Raw genomic sequence first — 8,173 nt, forward strand, 5'->3', positions numbered from 1 at the left:
GCAGAGGTGACTCACATTTTTCTGACTGAGGGCCACATTGGCTAATTCTCCAAGGGCCAAAACAAATGTGGGCATTACCATCTCATACTCAGCACATACACATGGGAACAGACATATACTCAAGACAGTACACACATACAGGAAGATGCAGCCCCTCCCCATCCTGCTCTGCCAACTTGCGGGGGGGGAATCCTCCACATCACAGCACTGGGCTGGGAAGAGGGGTTTCTTTCTGCCCAGCCCAATGCTTTGATAGGGAAGAAAATACCTCACGAAGGTGCCTCTTCCTCTTGTGTAACATCATTGCTAGCAGAATGGTCGTGCTTAGGAAACAGGAAGGATCATTGCAGGAGGTAGAAGAAACATTTTTGCAAGGCCTTTGGAAGATAAGAATTTTGCTGGGGACTGGCAGCAAAGCTGGGTGCTAGCACATGGCCAGGTAGGGCACTGGCCCCAGGGGCCCCTCCTGGGATAAGCACAGGCCAGCAGCAGAGGAGGAAATCAGTGGGCAGTGGCACAGGCAAGCCCCGCCAGCAATACAGCAGCAGAGTCTGTCCTGCTCAGCTGGGCCACTGCTGGGGAAGAGTAGCGCCAGGACGGTTGCTAAGGAGCTGCCCAGCCTGTCCTGAGTTTCAGGCCTAGGAGGAGGGGCAGAGCTTACTGGCCTGTACCAGCAGAACGGAGGTGATGTTGAGGGGAGGAAGAGGCTTGAAAAGAGCCTAACTATGTTTGTTCTAATTGCTCAGAAGTAAGCCCTGTTGAGTTCAGAAGGGCTTCCTCCCAGGTAAATGTAGTTACAATTGCAGCCTAAGAGTGGGCTGTGGAGCTTGGAAGGAAGGTAAGAAGGCTTTTCTGGTTTTCTTAGGCTGCAGTCCAATAATGTCTACTCAGAAGTAAGCTCCATTGGGTTCAATGAGACTTACTCCCAGGAAAATGCATTGGATTGCAGCCTTAATTACATAATTATTGCCTCCCCACCCCCTCGTTCCCTTTGCCCCACTCATTAAGAGCTTCCCTCTCCTGTTACAGGCAAACTTCCATTGTTCAGGTCTGTCCTGGGGCTTTTGTATACGAATTCCCTATCTCTTCTCCCTACCACCCCAGTTGTAGGTGGGAAGCTCCTATTATTATTTTGATTGATATCCTGCTTTTTCTATAAGGAGCTCAAAGATGATTCTTCCCCTCCCCATTTTATCCTCTCAACACCCCTGTGAGGTAGGTTATTATTTATTTATTTATTATTTGATTTATATCCCACCCTTCCTCCCAGCAGGAGTTAGGTTATACTGAGAGACCATTACTGGCCCAAGGCTACCCAGCAAGCCTCATGGCTGAGCAGGGATTTGAAACTAGGTCTGGCAGGAGGTCTGAGTTATCAGTCTGCTGAACTTGGAAACTTGTACACATTTATGATGCCTGGTGGTAACATGGCAAGTTCAGGAACGAATAGTTTGTCCCTAGAAAGACCCTTTTTTTAGTTGTGGCTAGAATTAATAAGCTACTTCTCCCAAGCCAAAGAAATATGTATATTGTTGCTGAGCTACTCCTCAGTGAAGTGTTAAATGTGTATATTTTAATCGTGTGTGGAGGAAAGGAGGTGTTTGCTTACTTACTCTATAACAACAAAACCCAACTCCCACTCCAGTGGTCCTCCTAAACTGTGCCACAGCCACCATTCAATCTCACTTACTCACTTTAAACCCTTAACTTACTAGTAACCTGGTAACTGTGGGGTACAGGTGTAATACAAAGCCAGTCAGATGCAGATATTGTATTTAGCAAAGGTATTTGCATTTATTTATTACAAGTTAATTGAGTGAATGTGTTACTTTATTAAAGTCTGGTTACTTTAAAACACGACTGTATCGTTAAATGACTATAACCTTTGTTGTCACTATAAATAACAACCGTTTATATTCAGCTATTAATGTTATACTAAGACAGCTTTAAGTTACCTATTAAAACTCTTTAGCTAAATTGCTCTTTTATTTTTCCACCCTAGTTAAGCCTCACCAACACTATAACTGAGGACTTTGCTGGCCTATTGAAGAGCAGGTTTGTCTTGCTGTACGGCCCTGGAAATCTTCCCTCTCGTACGCCTACCAGTCATTAGAGACCAAGATACCAAGTTACTTCTCACTTCTCCCCTTAGCACTGGAGGCAGGTTCTCTCCTTGTCTCTTCAGCATAAGCCACGTCATTTAGTTATCCCCAGCAAATCTTCAGTTACCAAACCACTTCACCTGCCTCTCACATCTTCCTTCTTCCCCAGTTATCACCATCTTCTGGCTGACTCCACAAACACCAAGTACCAACAACTCCAGCTCTCCAACCAAATAACTAACTCCTGCTGACCAGCGCCCAGCCATATATATACTTCTTTTGGCTCCTCTAGTCCAGCCCACCCAATCATTCTTAACCTGCACCCACCAATTGAAACATGCACACCTTCTATCCTCTTGCATGCTGAGAACTGTAACTCACAGCTGTCAGGCCACACACAACAGTTAAACTAACGTTCACCAGACCAGACTCAAAGTTTCCAAAATCAAAAATATTGCAATGTACATTACAGTACAAATGTCAGAACACATTACACAATACCCATTAACATGTAATTCAAATAAACAGGATTTCTTCACTCTGTGTGTGTGTGTTGAATGAACAATACCCCTTCTTGACCTGTGTGAGGGTATGTTACTGGGTAAATCTGCCAAGATGCACTATTGCTGCTATCCAACAATTCTAATTCACAAGACTCCTAGAAAATGTATATGTGAAACACATATGAACCGAGGAGGGTTGCTAACAATATGGGGAGAGGAGCTCCCTGATGTTGCTTGCTGGAAAGGGATAGGATTTGGTGGTGCCCCTCCCCCCACCTCTGCTGGTAAGGGAGTCTATCCCACCACAGAAGCCCCCACTGCTACAAAGTTGGCTGGCTGAAAGCCATTGTAGGCAATGTTTCTACAAACAATAGCATGTATAGGGCCCAAAATGGAGGGTTCTGGGGGCAGGACAGAACTGGTTAGGATCTGCTGGAGGGGATTATAAAACTGGTGAGCTAAAAAGCACAAAGAAACTGCACCCCAGTGTTGTGCTCTGGCCAGCACCAGCCAGTGGGTCTTTGGATGTGTCAGTACACTCACCATGTAACCTACTTGAGATTGTTCTGTTCGTCATGTTCTGATAAAATCCAGAGGGAGTGTGAAAAGGACAAGACAGGTGACATGCATACTAGCTTAGGGAGAAAATGTGTGTTATCTATGGAAAGACATTCTGCATTATTTAATTTGCTTCAGTGAAAATTTCCTGACCTTTTTTCAATGTCTCCAAAGTACAGAAAGAGAGAGAAGGAAATTGGCGTCAGTAAAATTGACAAGGCTTTCCCTTGACCTTGTCACCTTCACAGTAGGGGCGGATGAAGGGGATGGCAGTGGGGCATGCAGTGGAGAAGGAAAGGGAGCTAGGCATTGTTAAAACTGTCTCCAACCACAGCATGATGGAATTGCATCTGCCTCTGTGCCTATATGAGTCTATCTCCAGGGTGGGTGAGTCAGGAATGTTTTCTCCCACATAGCTAGAGGGATGCATGTGTATGTTTCTGTGTGTGTGAGAGAGACATTTAAAGCGAAAAGAACATAACTTGTGTACTGTTGTGATGTGAGTCTACTGAAGTGGGATAAGCTTTTTGAGCAATCACTCAAATGAATGAAAATTCATGTGTGATTTCGGATTAAGTCTGCTTGATTTCAGGACTACTGCTAAACAAAAACCTTCAAAGCTGTTAGTTGTGTAGAGTTTTCAGAAACTGCATGTGATCAGCAGGTGGCACTCTAACTATGCTAAACCTAAAGCTTATGTTGTTATTGTTAAGCTAGGTCAAAGAAGGTTCCCCATCCCACCCCTCAAATTAGCAGTGAACACTTTAAGTATTTGTGTTCCACGAAATGAAATAATAGTGTAGTTCTTTTTGCATGCTGCCCAACTCTACTACATCTAGATTGTGCAGGGAAGAATATTTTCTCTTCCAATGCATTTAGGAGAAGAGCAAGAGATTCCACACAAACAGGTTTCGATGACATTTTATTGACATAAAAGGAAGAGAGAGACTAGTTCTTTGTGAGCCCTTCAGAAGCACCTGTAACTAGGTGAAATATCGTCAATGGAAACATTGCTCAGACCTTTTGGCATATTAAGTATCTGCCCTGAGCAAGATTTTCATCCCTGATGTAGAAGGCTGGCTTTCTTATATACCTTCCTTTCACTTTTTTTTTACCATATGCATCCACATAGCAATATGTATGATTCCTTGTATTTTTTCCAAATCCATCCTCTCCTCCTCAGGGGATGTTCAGTTGCCCCATAGAAATAGTTTGAGGATATATGAGTGAAAACTAATTTTACAAATTGTTTTGCCATGCCAAGTGTATCTTGGGTTGCCATCTTTTCAGGTGGCCATTGTAGGTGGGCCTTAAATGGACATTTTTTGGCAGTGATTAGCAGGAGATCATGTTTAGCTCCATGCATGAAAAACTTAACCTGCTAACTTCTACATATCAAGGGGCTGTGTTGGGATAGGTGAAGTTCTACTTAAATTGAAATTGGGTTGCAAATCCTGAGTGTCATTGATGAATGATCAACAAAAAGTCTTTTTAAAATTGTTCTAAATTGACTCACAATGTTTTCTGCATGTGTGTTTTCACACTATCATTTGGGAATTTAAATGGTGGTGCTGCAGAAGGCAGTACATGTCTAAACCGAAGCCTCAAGCTGCAAGTGGTCCAAGAAGATTCCACCCCCTCTCTGCCTTCCCATTTGTGGATCATCCCACCCAATTTTTATCTGCAAGAAGAGCCAATAATTTCAAAATCCAGAAGTAGGCAGATCTGGTAATTTCCTCCTCTCCATCTTTGTATATTCTCATTGGAGAGCCAGTCTATGCAGTCAGTAGACTCATATGAGGAAGCTTTTGCAGGACTCTACCACTTCAGGCTGCTGGGTGGTAGTGGTGGTGGATGCATTTTAATAGTCCAGATTGGAGGCTTTAGCAAATATAAAACTAGCATATCTTGGAGTAAACTAGGATGAATCCTCTTAAATGATTGTTCTGGCCGGCAGGCTAGATTTTTATCTCCCCACCTGTGGTGGGCCAAATTGGACAGGTGGGCAGGGCCACCCACCTGTCAATCACCTGACATCACTATAATATCAGGTGGTGCTGTGCTTTGAAGCCCCAAATGTTGGGACTTGTAATTGCAGTGCAGAACTGTTTGAAAGCCCTTTTGCAAACAGCCTTGTGCTGCTCTTTGAACCTCCATGCCTGTTCCAAGCGAGGGAATTAGTGCACGCAGCCTAACTCAGCTAATGATCAGAGGTTAAATCTTGCTGCTTTGGCTGCAAACACCAGTTCCCAGCAGAGGAAATCCTACTGCTTTGGCTGTGTGTGCCAGCACACAACATATGCAGAATCAAACCCTGCCCATCAGAGTGACATCACCTGATTGGCAGGTGGGTATGGTTTTTGAAAAATGGCCTTGTGGCCCAAAATTGGCCAGCAAACCAGAGATTCCCCACCCCTGGTGTACAGGGACTTTTATTTCCGAAGAGTAATCAAACATGCAGCTCCCTAGCAGCCTGAGGTGGTACAGTCCTGGAAAGGAAATATCACTTGAGTCTGTTGCTTGTTTAAACTGGGTTCAAGTCTTATTAATAACTCTTAATAATGTTACATATGTTCTGTTTTATGATAGCCTATCATTTTGGATAGTTTTCATTATATTTAAAGCTGCAATCCTCTGGAGAATACAGATACCCTCGTGTGAGTTTCAGCTAAAGCTGACTTGAAACTTTCAAAAAACCTTTAAAAAGAAAATAAGAAAGAAAATCAGACTATTTTTTCTCACCTGCCTAGAAATATTCTCCACCATTTTCTTTCTGGCAGCTGCCATTTCTACCTCAGTAGAGCACTGCGAAAGATGCAAAATGTTAGCCAAACTACTAGCCCAGTTGCTGCTGCCGCTTGCAGCAAAGGAAAAATAAAAATGGAAATGGACTGCCTTCAAGTCGATCCCGACTTATGGCGACCCTATGAATAGGGATTTCATGGTAAGCGGTATTCAGAGGGGGGTTACCATTGCCTCCTGTCAGGATCCCTCCTGCTGCCACCACCTGTCAGGTCCCACCTTGTGTGCCCCAGCTCTGGTCACCACCAGTCAGGATCCTGGTTTTTATTTGTTCTCTCACTGGCTCTAGCACAGATCTCGCAAGATCCCACTGCTAGCCAGTACCACCAGCCACTCCCTATTTCACAATATTGCCTTGAGACTTTGCCTGAGTTTCCTTCTGGCTTATTGTTACTTTGTGTCTGGGTGCACTTGCAGGCCACAACCCCCCTTTATCTTTGTGTCTATAAAGCATACAGCCCTGGGTTGCTCTGAATACTTGATGATGTTACACTATCTCTTCACCGCTGCCACCATTTGATACTGTTTCTCCACCTTGGTAAATACCCTGCCCACCCTTCTGGTCTGTGAAAGCCCCAGCCAAGGATCAGGCTTTTGGTAAACCAAGAAAATATTTATTTATAAACACCAGGAAATAACAAGGTTACTTAAGGTATATTTAACAAGCATATGGTTTCATATATTGTGTTACTCTTTATGTTTCTAGTCATATATAATCTGCCTCAATACCAGCCTAATGCAATCCAACCCACAACTCCTCACAACCCAAAACAACCACTCCCCTCTCTCAACTGTCATCCTCTCATTTATACCTTCAGCCACTCAAACGTTCAGCCAATCATCATACAGCATTCTCCAGCATTCTAGCCCATGTAGTCCCCCCTCACTCAGTCCACTTACCATATATATTTTAATAAACCTGCACTTACCATGTTTACAGTAATATCTATATACAGGGACATCACACCTCCCTCTGAGGCTAGTCCTCCCCAGCTGGCTAGGGCCTGCTCAGCTTGCTACAGCTGCACAAGCCAGCCCCTTCCTTGTCCATAACTGCCAGCTATGGGGTAACTGGGCTCCTTGGGACTAATGCAGTCTGCCCACGGCTGCGCAGGTGGCAGGGCACATAACTCCTGAGCCACTCACTGTGGGGTGATCTTTAGCTGGCCCTTTACACCCAGGAGACACAAGCGGGGATCTGAACTCACAGACTCTGGACTCCCAGCCAGGCTCTCCTCTCCACTGTGCTAAAAGTAAATAAAATTAGGTGGGGAAAAACTCCCTTACTCCCACTGCTAATGGCAAGTCCCACCTCCCTTGAAATTATTAGAGAATTTCTCTTCTTCCTTGAGAAATTTGGTGAAATGTCCGTTTCTGACACCGCAAACAGGGTGATTTTTGAGAAGCCGTTTGAGCACAGCTCTAGTTTCTATTGTCTTGAATTTGTCAGTTTGTTGTCCTGACCACTTTAATTGGAACCAGCAACTTCTTTAGTGGAACAGGAAGGATCAGGTATTCTGGGATGTATCCAACAAAGTCATCCCATTTGTGCAAGGACTTCCACTTGTGTGGCAGAACTTCCCTTTCCTTTGCTCCCCCCATGCACTCCCCAAATCTGTTCTAGGGATTCCCACCACCCCCTGGAGCAGATCTGGGGGGTCATAGTGGGCACAGGGGGAGAGGGAGGGGAAGCTCCATTGTGCAAGTGGAAGTCCTTGCATGAACTTTGCTGCATATAACTCATTTTTCTTTTAATTAAACTGGCTTCTCTTGGTACTGGTTGAGCAATCCTGGAGCTTTGTGGATACCCCTAGGAACTTACAGTGCATTTGTCCTTCATATTGTTCCACCACGCAAGAGATCTCTCTCCGTCTTCATAAGGCTATTTGGAGTAGAGGGCAGGGGCTCCAATTCTTCTCTCCACCCCCACCCTTTCCCATCTCATCCACAAAAAGAGCAGCTCCCCACAGAGAATGAGTTTAATATTTCAATAAGGTTGTGCACTTTGAGAGGTGCAGGATTTACTGCTTTGTTTCAAAGAAATTAGAACAGAGCAGCAATATTGTAAATAAGTACAAAGAAAGCTGGAGAGGCCACTGTTGCATCTTTGGAAATTAAAAAGGGTTGGGATTATTTCTAGCAGCTGGGGCCCCAAGAATTATGAGGACAGGCACAACAAAGATGTAGTAAGTGGATTATCTGAAAAGC

Source organism: Rhineura floridana, chromosome 4 (assembly GCF_030035675.1).
Source record: "Rhineura floridana isolate rRhiFlo1 chromosome 4, rRhiFlo1.hap2, whole genome shotgun sequence".
NCBI lineage: Eukaryota > Metazoa > Chordata > Lepidosauria > Squamata > Rhineuridae > Rhineura > Rhineura floridana.